The sequence below is a fragment of the Chiloscyllium plagiosum genome, unplaced genomic scaffold (genome assembly GCF_037043375.1).
Source record: "Chiloscyllium plagiosum isolate Xiang-an unplaced genomic scaffold, Cpla_swu_hap1 HiC_scaffold_7, whole genome shotgun sequence".
Classification (NCBI taxonomy): Eukaryota; Metazoa; Chordata; class Chondrichthyes; order Orectolobiformes; family Hemiscylliidae; genus Chiloscyllium; species Chiloscyllium plagiosum.
This window is the reverse complement of record NW_028270145.1, coordinates 97,655,864-97,674,261: the sequence shown is the minus strand read 5'-3', so window position 1 is coordinate 97,674,261 and position 18,398 is coordinate 97,655,864. Positions and strand designations below refer to the sequence as shown.

The 18,398-nt window shown below is 42.3% G+C and overlaps 1 long non-coding RNA gene across 1 annotated transcript in view; it reads left to right on the top strand.

Moving 5' to 3' along the window:
* Positions 1–524: 524 nt before the first annotated feature.
* LOC148149670 (uncharacterized) overlaps positions 525–18,398 on the top strand; it is a 44,017-nt gene continuing 26,143 nt past the window's right edge. The window contains exon 1 of the long non-coding RNA XR_015757553.1: positions 525–575. This is a non-coding gene — a long non-coding RNA (uncharacterized LOC148149670). The remainder of the gene's footprint in view (positions 576–18,398) is intronic.

Below are 18,398 nucleotides of genomic sequence, written 5' to 3'. Positions count from 1 at the left end.
TGCATTAAGGACAGAGTTAGAATGTTGCAATATCATATCACCCTCCCCAATTCATGAGGCATATCTGGATCATGCTCCTTCCCATTATTTTGAATACAGATAGAGAAGTGGTGCACCTTCTGCCTCAGCTGGCATGATACAACACAACAAAGACCAAGAGACACAGTCACCCATTGCACTGGGTGAGTGGGCACTGCACTCCATCATTAATGGGCACAAGTGCCCTCATTAATTATAACTGCAGCAGCTTAATGCTTTAACCCTCCGGGGTCGGCAGTTGCATTACGCAGCCTATTGGCATGCTCTGTCAAGAGTTAGAATTTTCAGTGTTTTGGCAAATTGTGAGCTTGTTATTCTGAACATTCAGTAAACTGACCGAAAGAACATCAGGCTGCAGGTGAAAATTGGTTATGTGTTAACGTAGATCAATACTTGCAATTAATTCAATGTTTTTTTAATATGCAGATTTTATTGATTTATTGAAACTGAGAATTCATTACTATCAGATTGAAGCACCATGCTGTGTAAAAACGCACATAATTTTGCCAAAGAAGGATACAGCACAACTTATCTGAGTAAGTTATTGCCTTTTCCAAGGTCATAGTAGTTGCTGGAAGATCAGAAAACAATTTTATTTAATGTGGCCTTCAATTAATCTGCAGCAATTATTTGTCTATTTATACTCTCCTCTAAAGTCCCCTTTGCTCTTTAGGTTTCTTGACTATGCTTTATGTGCATGCAAACACTGTGTGCATCCATAGCATGGTATTCAAACCTAAATTTGCATCTTTTAGCATTGACAAAGTCTGTGACCAAGTGGCAGTAATTAATCTGGAAATATGTGTAAATGGAATGCTCTATAAGGGCGATTCACTGATTCCACTTCACTACCAGGAAACAAGGCATGAAGAATTGAAGCTGCAGTGTAGTTGCCCTATTGCTGATTAGTACTTTATTTAAGCTTAGCTTCTCCATCGGAAATTCATTAAGTTGAAATTAATGGTTTTGGGTGTGCAGCTAATGAATGACTGTAGACTGGGATGTGCAATATGGCTTTGGACTTCCATTCCTGTGGAATTTTAGCCTAATTTATAACTTGAATAATGAAGCTAAAATATCTTTTTGTATCATCTGTAATGAGTTTATGCAAGATCAATATGCCTCACAGTCGACAGCATTAATTGCTATGATTTGGTGGGCAGGGAGCATCAAATGACACCTTTCACAAGTTATAATGATGGTTGGTGAAAGAACAAAGAAATTCAAATTGGTGCTGATGTTGGGAGGTGTTCAGTGTTGGGCACTGGGAGTACATTGTTGGGGAAGATGAAAAGGTCAATTTGGAATCAAATGTCCATTGTATTTAAGGATAGTTCATTCTGACACCTGCACGGAAAGTAGATATTCACTTAGATTGGCACTGAAAATGGATCAAAGAACAAAGAAAAATGCAGCATAGGAACAGGCCCTTCGGCACTCCAAATTTGCCCCACTCCATTTTGCATTTTACCCTTCCTTACCAAAACAGTCTTCGCTTACAGGATCCATATCCCTTTGTTCCCTTCCTATTCATGTATTCGTCCACATGCTTTTTGAATGTTGCTATTGTGACTGCTTCCACCACCTCTTCTGGCAACATGTTTCAGGCACACACCACCCTTATTCTGAAATACTTTCCTCGCATATCTCTTTTAAACATCCCCCCTCACACCTTGTACCTTGTGTCCCCTAGTAATTGACCTCTCCACCCTGGGAAAAAGCCTCATACCTTCCACTCTATCCAAGCCATTCACAATCTTATACACTTCTATCAGGGTGTCCCTCAACCTGCTGCATTCCAATGAAACCAAATCCAGTCTATCCAAATCCAGTCTATTTGAGCTATCTTCATAGCTCAAATCCTCCATTCTGGCAATAGCCTAGTAAACCTTTTTGTATCCTCTCCAAAGCATCCACATCCTTCTGGTAGTGTGGTGACCAGAACATATGCAATATTTCAAGTCTGGCCCAACTAAAGTTCCATAAAGCGGCAACATAATTTGTCTATCTTTGTTCTCAGTGCCCCTTCCAATGAAGGCAAGCTTTTTTACTACCTTATCTACCTGCGCTGCCATCTTCACTGATCTGTGGAGTTTCACACCCAGATGTCTCTGCATATCAACACTCCAAAGGGTTCTGCCATTCCTTGTATAATTTCCACCTGTACTTCACCTTCCAAAATGCATCACATCTCATTCATCCAGATTAAACTCCACCAGTCATTTTTCTGCCTATGTTTCCAACTGATCCTGTTGTACCCTCTGACAATCATAGAACATAGAACATAGAAGAATACAGCGCAGTACAGGCCCTTGGGCCCTCGATGTTGCGCCGATCCAAGCCCACCTAAACTACACTAACCCACTATCCTCCATATACCTATCCAATGCCCTCTTAAATGCCCATAAAGAGGGAGAGTCCACCACTGTTACTGGCAGGGCATTCCATGAACTAACGACTCACTGAGTGAAGAACCTACCCCTAACATCAGTCCTATATCTACCCCCCCTTAATTTAAAGCTATGCCCCCTTGTAATACCCGACTCAATACGCGGGAAAAGGTTCATACTGTCGACCCTATCTAACCCCCTAATCATCTTGTACACCTCAATCAAGTCACCCCTAAACCTTCTTTTCTCTAGTGAAAACAGCCCCAAGTGCCTCAGTCTTTCCTCATACGATTTTCCTTCCATACCAGGCAACATCCTGGTAAACCTCCTCTGCACCCGTTCCAATGCCTCCACATCCTTCCTATAGTATGGCGACCAAAACTGCACACAATATTCCAGATGCGGCCGTACCAGAGTCTTATACAACTGCATCATGACCTCAGGACTCCGGAACTCAATTCCTCTACCAATAAAAGCCAGTACGCCATATGCCTTCCTCACCGCACTATTTACCTGGGTGGCAACTTTCAGAGATCTGTGTACATGGACACCAAGATCCCTCTGCTCATCCACACTACCAAGTATCCGACCATTAGCCCAGTACCCCATCTTTTTGTTATTCTTCCCAAAGTGAATCACCTCGCACTTAGCTACATTGAATTCCATCTGCCACCTTTCTGCCCAGCTCTGCAGCTTCTCTATATCCTGCTGTAACCTGCCACATGCTTCCTCACTGTCAACAACTCCTCCGACTTTCATATCATCCGCAAACTTGCTCACCCAACCTTCTAACCCCTCTTCCAGGTCATTTATAAAAATGACAAACAGCAATGGTCCCAAAACAGATCCTTGCGGAACACCGCTAGTGACGGCACTCCATGAAGAAACTTTGCCATCAACTACTACCCTCTGTCTTCTTCCATCCAGCCAATTCCTAATCCAAACCTCCAACTCACCCTCAATGCCATATCTCCGTATTTTCTGCAGTAGCCTACCATGGGGAACCTTATCAAACGCCTTACTAAAATCCATATATACCACATCTACCGCTTTCCCCTCATCAACCTCCTTCGTCACCTTTTCAAAGAATTCAATAAGGTTTGTGAGGCACGACTTGCCCTTCACAAAACCATGCTGACTATCCTTGATCACATTATTCCTATCTAGATGTGCATAAATCCTATCCCTTACAATTCTCTCTAAGACTTTGCCCACAACAGAAGTGAGACTCACCGGCCTATAGTTACTAGGGCTATCCCTACTCCCCTTTTTGAACAAGGGAACCACATTTGCTATCCTCCAGTCTTCTGGGACTACTCCTGTAGACAAAGAGGACATAAAAATCAAGGCCAATGGCTCTGCAATCTCCTCCCTTGCTTCCCAGAGAATCCTAGGATAAATGCCATCAGGCCCAGGGGACTTATCTATTTTCACCTTTTCCAGGATTTCCAACACCTCTTCTCTACATACCTCAAAGCCATCCATTCTACTTATTTGTGCCTCAGTATTCTCATCGACAACAATGCCCTGTTCCTGAGTGAATACTGAAGAAAAGTATTCATTCAGTGTCTCCCCAATCTCTTCCGCCTCCACACGCAACTTCCCCCTACTATCCTTGACTGGACCTATTCCTACCCTAGTCATTCTTTTATTCCTAACATACCTATAGAAAGCCTTAGGGTTTTCCCTAATCCTATCTACTAAGGACCTTTCATGTCCCCTCCTTGCTGCTTTTAGCTCTCTCTTCAGGTCCTTCCTGGCTACCCTATAACTCTCAATCGCCCCAATTGAACCTTCACGTCTCATCTTGAGATAGGCTGCCCTCTTCCATTTAACAAGGGATTCCAATTCCTTATTAAACCACGGCTCCCTCGCACGACCCTTTCCTTCCTGCCTGACAGGTACATAATTATCAAGGACACTCAATAGTTGCCCCTTGAACAAGTTCCACATATCATTTACACTCTTGCCTTGGAGTCTACTTTTCCAAGCCACACATCCTAAGTCATGCCTCACCGCATCATAATTTCCCTTACCCCAGCTATAATTCTTGCCCTGTAGTACACACTTATCCCTCTCCATCACGAGTGTAAAAATCACCGAATTATGGTCACTATCCCCAAAGTGCTCACCTACCTCTAATTCTAACACCTGGCCTGGTTCGTTACCCAGAACCAAATCCAGTATGGCCTCACCTCTTGTTGGCCTGTCTACATATTGTGTCAGGAAACTCTCCTGCACACATTGAACAAACACTGACCCATCTAACGAACTTGAGCTATAGCTTTCCCAATCAATATCAGGAAAGTTAAAGTCCCCCATAACAACCACCCTATTACTGTCACTCATCTCCTGAATCACCTTCCCAATCCTTTCTTCAATGATTCTAGGACTATTAGGAGGCCTGTAAAAGACTCCTAACAGGGTGACCTCACCTTTCCTATTCCTAACCTCAGCCCAAACTACCTCAGATGGCAAGTCCTCATCCATCGTCCTTTCCACCGCTGTAATACTATCTTTGACAAGCAATGCCACACCTCCCCCTCTTTTACCCCCACCTCTGACCCTACTAAAACATTTAAATCCCGGAACCTGCAACAGCCAATCCTGTCCCTGTTCTAGCCATGTCTCCGTAATAGCCACAACATCGAAGTCCCAGGTACCAACCAACGCTGCAAGTTCACCTACCTTATTTCGTATACTTCTTGCATTGAAGTATACACACTTCAAGCCACTTCCCTGTTTACAGGCACCCTCCTTGGAAATTGATGCCATGTTCCTCACCTCCCTACACTCCAGGCCCTGCACCCTGAAGCTACAATCTGGGTTCCCATGCCCCTGCCGAGTTAGTTTAAACCGCCCCCAAGAGCACTAGCAAACCTCCCCCCAAGGATACTGGTTCCCCTCAGGTTCAGGTGTAGACCATCCTGTTTATAGAGGTCCCACCGTCCCCAGAAAGAACCCCAGTTATCCAAAAACTGGAACCCCTCCCTCCTGCACCATCCCTGAAGCCACGCATTTAATTGTTCTCTCTCCCTATTCCTCGAATCTCTATCACGTGGCACGGGTAACAAACCAGAGACAACAACTCTGTTTGTTCTAACTCCAAGCTTCCAACCTAGCTCCCTGAAAGCCTGTCTAACATCCTCAGCACTCCTCCTACCTATGTCGTTGGTGCCAATGTGGACCACGACTTCGGGTTGCTCCCCCTCCCCCTCCAGGACCCGGAAAACACGATCAGAGACATCACTCTATCCGTAACTCCACCAATCTTTGGAGTAAACAGTGTGATTTTGTTACTTGACACCACAGAATTACATAGAATACATGGCACAGAAACATCCCAATTAGTTGGTGCCAGTGTGTGTGTTTCATATAGGCCTTTTCCCACCTTACTTCATTGAATCCAATCTGATTATTATTATATTCCTTTTCTCTTTTTGTAATTGTTCATCTATTGCAGTAGTGTGTTCCACATTCTAACTATAAGTCTATAAGACATAGGAGCAGAAATTAGGCCATTCAGCCCATCGAGTCCTCTTAGGGTCAAGTAAATTCTCCTAAACATTTTAAAGTAGGTTTACCAGTTATTAGTTTCCACAAGTGGAAAGACTGCACTACATTAACCCTACAGAAACCTGCATAATCTTTCAGTTAAATGCCGAACTTTTGTTGTGCTTCTGAAGTTTTCAGGTCTGGTATTGTTCTTGTAAACTTGGTTTGCACCTTCTTTCCTTTATTCCTTCATGGGATTTGTGCATTCAATTTGAGTTTTATTTCACAATGCTGCTAACTGTACAGTTGTATATTTAGAGACACACGTAGGCCAGACCGGGCAAGAATGGCAGATTTCCTTCCCTAAATTGAACCAGATTGGTTTTTACAATGATTGATGAGAGTTGTCATGGCCATTATCATGAAGAAGAATTTGCAATTCCAGATTTAGTAATTGAATTTAAATTCCATCAGCTGCTATGCTGGTATTTACGGTCATAGAGGTGTACAATACAGAAATAGTCCCTTCAGTCCCACTCATCCACGCTAACCAGATATCCTAAATTATTCCCATTTGCCAACATTTGGTCTATATCTCTCTAAGCCCTTCCTATTCATGTACCCATCTAGATGCCTTTTAAATGTTGCAATTGTAACAGCCTGCACTACTTCCTCTGGCAGCTCATTTCATATATGCATCACCCTCTGCATGGAAAAGTTGCAGCTTAGCTCCCTTTTAAATCTTTCCCCTCTCACTTTAAACCTATGCCCTCTTGTTTTGAACTTCACTGTCCATGCTGTTCATGATTTTGTGAACTTTTATATGGTCATCCCTCAGCCTCTGATGCTTCAGGGAAAACAACCCTAGCCTATTCAGCCTCTACTTATAGCTGAAACCCTCCAACCATGGCAACATGCTTGCAAATTTTTTCTGAGCCCTTTCAACTTTCCCAGCATCCTTCCTGTAGGAGGGAGACCAGAACTGAATGCAGTATTCCAAAAGTGTCTGAATCAATGTCCTGTACAGCTGCAACATGACCTCCCAGTTCTTATACTGAATGCACTGACCAATAAAGGCAAGCATACAAATTACCTTCTTCATTACCTGCCTACCTGCGACTCCAGTTTCAAGGACCTATGAACCTGCAATCTAAGATCTCTTTGCTCGGCAACACTCCCCAGAACCTTACCATTAACTAAATATTTGAAACGATGTGCCCAGAATTCATGCATGGAGGCAGAGAAAGTTGGTGAGCTCCTTAATGAGTACTTCACATATTCACCAAGGAGAAGGCCATGGAAGATGGTAAGCTTAGGGAGGGGTATGTTGATATTTTAGGGCATGTCAATATTAAGAAGGAGCAAGTGTCGGGTGCCTTGAAAAACATTAAGTTGGGCTAATGCCCGAAACGTCGATTCTCCTGTTCCCTAGATGCTGCCTGACCTGCTGCGCTTTTCCAGCAACACATTTCCATCTAAGTTTCCAGGGCCCAATGTGATCTATCCCAGATTACTGAAGGAGGCAAGGCAGGAGATTGCTCAGCCTTGACAGAGACCTTTGTATCCTCTTTATCTAATGGCGACGTCCCAGAAGACTGGAGAATAATCAACGTTGTTCCTTTGTTTAACAAGGGCAAAAAGGATAATCAAAGAAATTATAGGCTGGTTGAGCTTTTCATCAGTGGTATGGAAATTATTGGAGAAAGTTCTTAGGGGCAAGAATAATTGACGTTTGGAAAGGAATAGACTTATGAAGGATAGACAATATGGCTTTTTGCGGGTGATGTCTGAACTCACAAATTGGAGACGCAATGGCCTAGTGGTTTTATCGATAGATTATTAATCCAGAAACTCAGCTAATATTCTGGGGACCCAGGTTCAAATCCCACCAAAGCAAATTGTGGAATTTGAATTCAATAAAGAATTTGAAGTTAAGGTTTTAATGATGACCATGAAGCTATTGGCAATTGTCAGAAAAAAGCCATCTGGTTCACTAATTTCCTTCAGAGAAGGAAATCTGTCATTTTACCTGGTCTGGCTTACTTGTGACTCCAGATCCACAGCAATCTAGTTGATGCTTAATTGCCCTCTGGGCAATAACTGCTGCCCTAGCCAGCAACATCCTCATCCTGTGTGTGAATTAAGAAAAAAGTTGGATTGAGTCTTTTGAGGAAGTGGCAAAGATGATTGATGAGGGAAGGGCAGTGGATGTTGTCTACATGGACTTTACCAAAGCATTTGGCAAGGTCCCTCATGGTAGGCTGGTCCAGAAGATCAAGCCACTGAGGTCCATGATGAGTTGATAAGTTGGATACAAAATTAGCTTGGTCAAAGCATAGTTGTGGAGGTGCTTTTTTGACTGGAATCCTGTGACCAGTGGTGTTCTGCAAGGATCAGTGGTTGGATCTCTGTTGTCTGTAATATATATGAATGATTTGGATGAAAATATAGGCCTGATTAGTAAGATTGCAGAGATACAAAATTTGGCGGAGCTGTGCACCATGAGGAAGGTTGTCAAAGGATACAACAGGATAGTCGGAAAGTTGGAGTGTGAAATGACAGATGGAGTTTAATCCAGCCAGGTGTGAGGTGGTACATTTGGAAGGTCAAATACAAGAGTATACAGTAAATGGCAGGACCCTTCGGAGAATTGGGATCAACAGCTCATAGTTCCCTGAAAGTGGCAATATAAGTGAATAAGGTGGTAAAGAAAGTGAAGGGCATACTTGCCTTCATTGGTCAGGGCATTGAGAATAAAAGTTGATAAATTGTGTTGCAGCTGGGTAAGATTTTAATGTGGAGGCACTGGTGTTGGACTGGGGTGGATAAAGTCAGAAAACACATCACACCAGGTTATAGTCCAACAGGCAAAAGTGAGGACTGAAGATGCTGCAGATTAGAGACAAGAGTGTGGTGCTGAAAAAGCACAGCAGGTCAGGCAGCATCCGAGGAGAAGGCAAGTTTTAGGCAAAAGCCCTTCATCAAGAATCCTGATCGTTGATTATAGTCCAACAGTTTTATTTGAAATCACATGCTTTAACAGTGCTGCTCCTTCGTCAGATGGAGTTCTTCACCTGATGAAGGGGCAGCACTGCAAAAGCTTGTAACTTCAAATAAACCTGTTGGACTATAACCTGGTACACGACTTTAGTTAGGCTTCATTTGGAGATTGCGTGCAGTTCTGGTCTCCACACTCCAGGAAGGATGTGGAGGACATGGTGAGGGTGCAAAAGTGGTTTACCAGGATGATGCGTAGAGTTTAGTGTAGAGGTGATTGTAGAGGTTGGACAAACTTAGGCTGTTTTCACTAGAGCATCAGAGGCTTAGCGGTGACCTGATAGAAGTATGTGAAATTATGAGAGGCATGGATAGGGTGGATAGATGGAGTGTTTTTCCCAGGGTGTAAATGTTAAATATCAAGGAACATAGTGAAGTGAAAGGGAGAAGGTTAAAGGAGATATGTGAGGAAAGTATTTTGCACAGAAGATGTTAGGTGTCTGGAACACTCTGCCAGTGGAGGTGGTAGAAGGAGATCTAATAGCAATGTTTAAGAGCCATGAGACAGACACATGAACAGGCAGAGATTTAGAGGAATATGAACCATGTGCAGGCAGATGGGTTTAGTTTAGAATGGCATCATGGTTGGCACAGATATGGTGGGTCAAAGGAACTGTTCCTTTGCTGTACTGTTGTCTGCTCTGTGTTCTAATATTAGCCTGGCCTTTGGATTACTTCAGTGATATTATGAATATGTCACAATCTCCCCTATTCAATGTCTATTTGTTTTTGTTATAAGGAGGTCAGAAGTGTACGCAGTAGTTCAAGCATGATTCAAACAAAGTACAATACAGGTTTGCTACCTTTTCATCTTTTCAATTCTATTCCCCTAGAAATAGATGGCAGCGCTTTGTTTACATTTTTCTTTATATCCCCGTTAACTTCTGTTTCTGCTTTTAATGATTTACAAATGTACATCCGTGGATCTCTTTGTTCCTTTAACCAGTTTAGACTCTTAGATCAGGACTTTACTGACATCCATGTGACTGGTGAGGGATGGGAGTGGGGAGGGGTGGTGATCTGTTATCCCATGCAATTTCTTTAGGTCAACATTGGGAATGTAAACAGAAGGGCTGCCCACTCCAAGGAGCCAATTGCCATAATCAAGGCCCAGTTATGGATCATTTTAAAGTGCCATTCACACTTTACCAAAGTGACCAGTTAAACGGGGACAGCAACTCAGGACGGCAGGTTTGATGACACAAAGAGCAGAATTATGGGCCGGAAAATCAGTCCTGGGAACTCCAACACTCCTCCAGAGGCACTCTCCCTCCCACACCCTGATCTGTGATTTCCCTTTCTTTGCCTGGCCCCACTCACTCAGTTTCCTGTCTACCTCTACAGAGCTCAGCTCTCCATCTGTTGGGGTGTCAGTATCTTCGGGTTGGAGCAGAATCAAGAGCCTGCCTGCTACCCTTAATTGGCAGTAAAGACCAGAGGTGGCCAAATAAGACCCTGACCCCAATTGTGGTAAACTTGATGCCTCTGGGACCCCTTTTCTGACAAGACATCAAGATACTGACACCCATGATAGAATTCAAATACTAGAATGAGCTTTTAACTCATTCAAAAGCCATCCATTTGTACAGAGTTGCACAGTGGCCTTGAATTCTGATCTTGCAGCCAAAGCGGGACCAAAAACCAAAGAAACTGAAATGAGTGGTGTCACTGAATTGAAAAGGACCTGCATTTCATCACACTCAGCATCTGTGAAAGGAAGGACTGAAATTGAAAAGCCCAGAAACGCGTCTGAACCAAAGAGGTACGATCTCCCCAAGTGGGGATGTGAGTAGAATTTTTGCTGTTGCAAGTCTGAGCCAGAAATAGCAGCTGTGGCCCTCTGACCGCTGTAGAGCTATCCTCCCAACCCTGGAATGGGGTCACAAAGGGAAAAGGATTGGGAAGTATTAACTGGGTCAGTCAATCAATTTGAAATTTTAGTCTGAAAAGATCTCAGCCCTGTGCAAAAAGGAACTAAATTAAAAAGATCACCATACATAATAATTAACGTTTACAACATGTGGTTAGAAACAGTTGCACTCCATGGATTTATCATAGGTGTAGTTTACAGTATGGATCTGAAGAACTGTGGCAGTACATGCTCTAATGACAGCTGATTACTGAAACAGATCTCAACTAGAAGGTTGCATTAACGAAACATATGGTCACTCTCACAGTCTGTCCAGACTATGCTGAACAAGAGAGCATCTGACAACAACAGCATGCTTCATAGTTGAAAAGGAATCAGAATTGGAGGTGTAACAATCCTTGGCCTGACACTGGGCAGATGCTTCTGGTTTTCTTGGCTGAAGATAGATACGCAGCTCTGTAAATGGGACAGCAGGACAACTTAAAGAGTGAGAAGCAGGAATTGTGGAAATTGGTAAAGTGTCAGACACATCCCAGAAACAAGTGAAATCATGTTGTGAATGGAGCAGGAAAACACATCATAGCATGCTCAGCCGGGACAGGAGTGAATCAAGCAAACTGGTCATTTACAACTGGAGATTCAGCAGGTTAGTTTATCATCCGATTACCTGTTTCCTATTCATCAGAACAGACCCAAAGATAATGAGCATATAAATATTAAGAAATATAACAAGCCATTTAAGCAGATTTATGTCCTTTAACTGCCAGATTAGGGCAAATATTGTCGTGCAATAGGATGATTCAAAGAATAATTGTATCTCTTGTTCCTCCAAAGGAGAGGGCTCTGTTACATTTAGTACCTCATTTGAAAGAGCCTTGATAAATACTCTTGTCCAAGTTGTCATCGAGCATTAACAACTTGTACCTAAGGCCTGCAAACAGATCATGAAGTTTCACAGCTGGTAAGACTGACCTTTGTGGGAATGGTCAAAGGAAGGCAGCTAGCAGAAACAATGTGGAAAAATTGATGTCATTTTCACAGGTGATCGAATTCATTCCCTTACCAAAAGCTCAGATGTCCTCCATGGTAAAGTATGCTGTGCTTTGTTGGACAAATAGATCTTTTCTCTGCAACTTATATTTTTGTTTGTTTGTGTCACTTCTGCTTGTAGACTGATTAAAAAAAAAGGTAAACTGGGCACTGAGTAAGATCTTAAATGTTAACTGTTGCAAATATTGATGAACTTTACCTACTAACATTATAACTTAGGTCTATTAATTCTACTTTCCAAGTCTTACTATATCCTAAGCAGATAGGATTGGGCAGGAGATTAGACTGGGAATGTATGCTATATCTAGATGTATCAAGCACTTGAATTACGCTGTGAGAACAAACTTCACCACAATTGAGCTTTTCTTGGATATGATTGCCCAAAAGTAAACTATAAAAGTTACAACATGCAATGATGTATCCATCTACACAACACTATAAATAGACAGAAGGGCTCACTTCTCAATTTTGTGACAAGATGACACCAAACAAGCATGTTCATGAAATTTGAGTTATAATTCAAAGACTATTCCAATGCACATTGTTTCATTTCACTGTATCCTCATCCTACACATTTTTGATTTAGTTACATTTCACAAAGAGCAGAGAGGTAAAGTTTTGCATCTGTTCACTGTCACTTTTATTTTTAGTTAAACAATATCATTCTGGTTGCTTTTAGCATCATTCATGTTTCACATAATTCAATTTACCTACATTATTGCTCCCAAGAATTCTATCTCTTTCATTTAGATTGCATTGTCCGTTTTCTTAATGCTCCAACACAGATACAAGATTTGATTTCTTCTGTTGCATAACATCAAAACTTGAGATTTTTGAAATTCTTCTCACTCAATTGAATGGGTAAGAAAATGCTTTCTCTCTCTTACCATCTTAAAAGCGATTCATGTTACACATGCTTTTTCAATAAACTTTGCTTGTAGCTTCCCTTGTAAAAAATCAAACCAAATCTGTTCCCTTGGCAACATCCAAATCCTCTGCTTTGGACAGAAACTTTAATTGTTCTGCTTTTATCTTAACCTTTGATACTGCTTTTGTTTCTTTCTCTTTTGAAAAAGAACCTCCGCATCGTTTAAATGCTCCCAGAATTTTTCATAAGTCCTGTACACAGTTTCCTTACCTTGAATAAAAGATCATTTGACTGCGCCACCTCTCTTCCTCCCCTCACTGCCCACAAATAAAATTTGGTAATGAACTGGAAGAAAGTTGACAGAATACCAAGGTTTTGACTTGAGGAGCAAAACAAAACCTATTATGTGGGTATCTGAACTGAGAAAGATTAATGCAGAGTTTTGCTCATTAATGATGTGAAAAGGTCAACATAAGGTTCAACGTGCATGCAATATAGTGGACTTCCCTTGATAGGAAATCAGGTGTGGCTCCAGAATGTTAAGCAAAACTTCCCAAGTGAGGATCAGGGTCCAAGTGGGCTTGTGAGCTAAAATGCTAGGGTCTTGTGCTCTGAGACAGCAAGAGCAACTGCAAAAGCTTTGACCAAGTTATAACAGTTGCACAAGTGCACTCCCAATTCTCCCAGCTCTCAGGCATCATGTCCTCGAAATGGGGTCACACAAAGAATGAGCTTGGGCAGCACTGCAGAACAGTTTTTCTCTGACAGCGTGACATAACAATGCTATCACAAGGATTAAATAAATGCTTTCTCTATTCCAGCAGCAGAAGTCAGACAATACAAATAAGGTAATCTGAAAACTGTAAGAAAAAACAGTAGAAAGATAAAAGTTTGGCTTCAACGATCATCAATAACACGATGCATTTATGTAGTGCCTTGAATGCCATACGATATCTCAGTGATATAAACATGACCACATTGAAAGAAGTGACTGTTTCAATTTCTCAGCCACCCTCACTATGGAACTGTTGTCTCTGAACCTCAAACATCAGCTGAAAAGTGTCAGTTTTCCCTCCAATCATTTTCCTTTTTGCATCTAAATTCTGTGTCATTCCCTGTTTAATGCTCAAATGTTAAATCAGGCACTGCCTGCCCCTCAGTTCCTTTTTGTTTTCACTTTATTCTTGGACACCCTGGAATAAATGGTCGTAAAGATTAAATTTTAAGCTGGTCCATGTATCAACAGGAGGTTGAGACTAATAGTCATACTCTCCAGTAAACCAGAAATTACACTGTAGTTACATTGTGAAAATCACAAGGGGATATGCTATCATCCTCTCTAGAATCAGTGCCGGAGTCAGTGCTTAAATAGCACACAAGGCAAAGCAGCAGCTGCATACTGATGATAAAAGGAGCGTGAAATAAACCAAAAGATTTTGTTATATGAGCCCTGGTTTCTTGTCTCCTCTGTTCTATCTCTCTTTGCCAATACTCCTCCTCTCTTCTTTGTCTATGTTCCTCTGTTATATTTCTCTTTCATCCATTTCAACTGCAGAGAACTGTCTCTGTTACTCACAGTTTCACTCTCTGCTTCTTTTGCATGCCTCCTTTTTTGCCTCTTCCCTTGAGTACCATCTGCCATGGTTTCTTCTGTTCAGCTCTCACAGCTCTGAACAGCAATCCACAATGAATTATCACAATTCTGCTCACACAGGCCCGAACAGCGCGTTCCATCCATTGTTTTAACAATCTTCCATAAAAAGATCTGACTTCACTTCAGAATTCCAAATGTTTGGCTTCAACTCCCCAACGTGTTAATCCTCGATGACTGTTATCCCACTTCTGACACCGTATGCGACAAAGCATGTCTGTGGAGTGTTGAATAAAGTGACGGTGCTCAGGAACCAGCAATTAATAAAAAAAAGGAACACTTTGCTGGAGGAAAACTGAGGGCTTTTTAAAAGAAAAACTAGATGCGCAGCATTCATCCGTTCAGTAAAGAGCCAGCTGGCTGGCCTTTCCCTGACAAAAGTTTCTTTTTTGTAAACTTTCAGAACCGCAGACTTCAGTCTAAACTTTTCAGCTTCTGTCTTTAGACTGAACTAATACACAAATATCTTAAGCCTCAAAATGCAAATACTGTCAATAAATTTTACATTGATATGACTGCCAATCAATAAAATTTGCTTGGATAACCAAGATGACCACCCCCTCCACTCCACAACCCCGGCTATGACATTTTTGATTGTTAACTAAGATATTGTGAGAAAGAGAGAACTAACATCGGGAAGATGGTCCAAAGGTCATAAAACTAATCTACAATGCTCCAAAATGCACTGTACTTATCATCCTTGTCATTATGAGTTCCTCAAAACGTGGCTCATGCCTGCCAGCCTTCATGGTTTGTATATCCTCCATGACTCAGCTGCCAATCCAGGAACTGCAGATCTTTGCAACAGAAAGTACAAGAGCTGCCCTGAGGAACATGGGGTTGTTGCTCTTAACTATCATTCCACTCATCTTTGGATTTTGTGTTTCCCCACAGCAGAGTTTATGCTGTCATTTTCTGATTTCTTAGGAGGGCTCAAGGCTGTTGCCTTTCCATTGTTTTGCATCCCGGGGGTGGGGTTGGGGGAGGAGGAAGGGAGAGGGGTGGCTGGGGATCTCTTCTCTGCTTGTCAATCCACCAAGATCCTTCAACTTAAAAGCTGCAGGAGGTGAGGTTGCTGATCAAGGTGGATTGAGAGGGATGAATGTCTGTTAAAACACATCCTTCAAGTTGTTAATCATAGTACAGGAGGATGAATGAGGAACATACGAACATCAACATTGCACTGTGTGTCGTGTATCCATGCTGAGACCTAACTTGGGCTTTTGACTTCAGCAGAGTGTTATATCTCTTAGGACAATGCCTATGTACATGAAAATTAACATGATACTTGGAAGATTCAATAGAGATTTATTACAGCTCCTGATATAAACATTCGAATCATAGAAGAATCATAGAAAGCCTACAGATTGAAAGCAGGCCATTTGGCCCATCAAGTCCCCCCACCGTTTCCCAGTAACCCAGCATTCCCCATGGTTAACCCACCTAGCCTGCACATCTCTGGACACTATGAGCAATTTAGCATGGCCAATCCATCTAACCTGCACATCTTTGGATCATGGGAGGAAATTGAAGCATCTAGAAGAAACCCACACAGACACAGGGAGAATGTGAAAATTCTACACAGACATTACATTTCCGGTCTCTTCAGTGTCTGAACTAAAACTAAGGGTGACATGGTGTCTCAGTGGTTAGCACTGCTGCCTCACAGTGCCAAGGACCCAGGTTCAATTCCAGCCTCGGGCGACTGTCTGTGTGGAGTTTGCACGTTCTCCCCCTGTCTGCGTGGATACCCTCTAGGTGCTCCAGTTTCCTCCCACAGTCCAACGATGTGCAGGTTAGGTGAATTGGTGTGCTAAATTGCCCATAGTGTTCAGGGATGTATAGGTTAGGTGTGTTAGTTAGGGTATTGGGAATGGGTCTGGGTGGGTTACTCTTCGAAGGGTTGGTGTGGACTTGTTGAGTCAAAGGACCTGTTTCCAAGCTGTAGGGATTCTATAAAAACTAAGATACTTGGTTATAAACAGTAGCTGCAATCAGCATTTTATGCTGCAAGTGAAATGGTAATGATATCATGATTATGTCTGTTAGAGGAATATTCCATACAGGCTGAGAGACAATGCATCCCACTCCAGATATATATAAATGACTTTGACACGCAGTCTAATTGCAAGGTAGTTTAATTTTGCAAGTGACCACATGTGAAGGAATATATTGGATTCAGAGTCAAGATCTAACAAAGAGAGTTTGACAGGATTTGAACCTCGGCTGACCACTGGCAAATTGACTTTAATGTTATAGAATGCAGTGTATGCATATTGGGCACTCAATGTAAAAGGCTATGGGGGAGATTTCACCCCAGCAATGAGAGATTTGCCTGCTGGCTGAAGGCCAGAGTTGCATCTATTTAGGAAGGTCCTCTACCTTGAGTGCCAAAACAAACACTTTTCTGGCCAGGGTTAGAGTCAGGGTCAGGATCAGGGTCAGGCCCTCCCCAGGATCGAGGAGTCCGGGGAGCATATTCCAACCCTATTTTCTCCGCTATTCCATGAGTTGCTGATTACAGACTGATGGCTCCATAGGACTAGCAATTTGCCGACCAGGATTACAGGATCAGTGAGGGACCCAGGCCACATGAGGTAAGGGAGCAGTGGAAAGTCAGAGGGAAGGGGTCACTGGCTGGTGGGGACCAAGGGTTCAAAAGAAAAGGAGCTGACTCTCAGTGGGACAACGAGGAACACCCTTGTAAGATGGTGGATTTGCTTTTCCCAGTTAACAATCACTCTGCCCACTATTGGTTGAATAGTTAAATACCAGTAGCAGTGAGATATGAACATCACAGAGTCATGGAGTCATAAAGATGTACAGCATGGAAACAGACCCTTTGTTCCAAATTGTCGGTGCAGGCCAGGTATCCTAAATTAATCGAGTCCCATTTGCCAGCACTTAGCCCATATCCCTCCAAACCCTTCCTATTCATAAGCCCATCCAGATGCCTCTTAAATATTGTAATTATATCAGCCTCCATCATTTTCTCTGGCAGCTCATTTCATACATGCACCACCCTCTGTGTGAAAACGTTGCCCCTAAGGTCTCTTTTATATCTTTCCCCTCTCACCCTAAACCTATGCCCTCGAGTTCTGGACTCCCCACCTTAGGGAAAATACTTTGTCTATTTATCATATCCATGCCCCTTATGATTTTATAAACCTCTATAAGGTCACCCCTCATCCTCTGACGCTCCAGGGAAAACAGCCCCAGCCTATTTAGCGTCTTGCCATAGCTCAAACCCTCCAACCCTAGCAACATCCTTGTAAATCTTCCCTGAACCCTTTCAAATTTCACAACATCCTTTCTCTAGGAGAAAGACCAGAGCAGTCTATTGAAGGACCTTAAAGGATGTTAATGATGATGAAGTCTGTCCACACGCCTCCCTTCCTTCACCACCATCCCCTCTAAAATCTCCCTTGGGAAGGGGTATCAAATGCTGCTCAATGAATGGGATAGCATTTACAAGGATAACAAGACCTATTAGTGGGAAGATTATGGAGGAGGGAAGAATAAAATAAATACATTAGAAGAAGTGGACAGGTGTCAATTAATACTATGTAATTGTATCAATTATAATTGATTCCAAAACACCTTATCTTTGTGGCTATGTTGGATTCTCAAGTCTGTGGATGCTATTATCCCGGCAGTGATAACCACAACATTCCAGACTCTTCCTGTCATGTTTGGAATAAAGCTTCTTTCATCTAGACTTAATTCAGGTCATATCCTGTGTGTAGTCCTTGATTTCCTCTTCATGTGCTATTACTTGGAATGGCTCCTTCCAGCCATCTTGAATCACTTAGCCATGTTACAATCTACAAAACAATGGAGCTTGGTTATGATCACCACAGGATCTGATGACGTTTAAACCGCCTACGCAACTAGGTTTCTGCTCAAAAAACAGCTTTGTTGTAATCGAGGTTTGTGTGTGGTTTCCATTAATGATTTCATCTGGAGATAACTTCTCCT